This window comes from Epinephelus moara, chromosome 11 (assembly GCF_006386435.1).
Source record: "Epinephelus moara isolate mb chromosome 11, YSFRI_EMoa_1.0, whole genome shotgun sequence".
NCBI classification, from domain to species: domain Eukaryota; kingdom Metazoa; phylum Chordata; class Actinopteri; order Perciformes; family Serranidae; genus Epinephelus; species Epinephelus moara.
Window position 1 is genome coordinate 2,108,932 of NC_065516.1, and position 956 is coordinate 2,109,887.

Sequence of the window (956 nt, forward strand, 5' to 3'; positions counted from 1 at the left end):
AACTACTAACACTCTCTGCTGTTTCCTCCTCCTCCTTCCTTCCTTCCGCTGTCTTCGTTGGTTCATTTATACACGCGACACGCGTTCTCTGGCTGGCTGGATTGTCCGCTCGCGCTGCCGTACATACATGGCGGCGCAAGATGGCGACCTCTCTAAAGCAAGGCCCTTGCTATATATATATATATAAAAGCATAATTATAAGGCTACAAAAACCAAACAAATTTTATTTTATAGCGATCATACACTTATATAAACATATTAATGGGTAGAATATTCAGATTCAGATTCAGATTTGACCATAAACCATGCCAAATATTACACACTGGCCCTTTAATGGCTTTGCAATCTTTGCAATAAGCTTCTGCCACCGGGGGCGAATTTTCGCGGAAAAAATCTGCTTTATAGCAGGAAATACGTTATGTATTAGTCTGGGGCCGTTAGTGGCATAGACATATATATATGTCTATGGTTAGTGGCCGTTTTGGTAAGGAAAAGGAACCAGGGCGAGTGAGACAGGATCCGGAATTCGATGGATGCGCCTTTCCGTAAAAATAAAAGCACCAAGCTAATAAAAATGCGGTGAAACTTTTAATTTAAAGAATATAATTTACAAGAAAAGCCCCAAGCCATTAAGTTAATCGATTTTCTTACACCCCTCATCACCCCAAATCGATGGTGCGCCAGAATTTAAAGATTTACTATGGTGAACACTTTTAGTTTGGTGAATTTGGTGAATACCGCATCCGCTCCCTAGATCGGAACCAGAATCCAGACAAAATTCAGAGTGAATAGACACCAGGCTCTTCACTTGAAGAGGGTTACATGCGCAAATAAAATAATCCCAATTAAAGATTACATGAAATCATAAAGGGCAGGAGAAAAAACAAAATATACAATATGTTTCTGGTAGGCCAACACAAAATCATTTCAAAAACATGGAAACGAAAATAATTCTA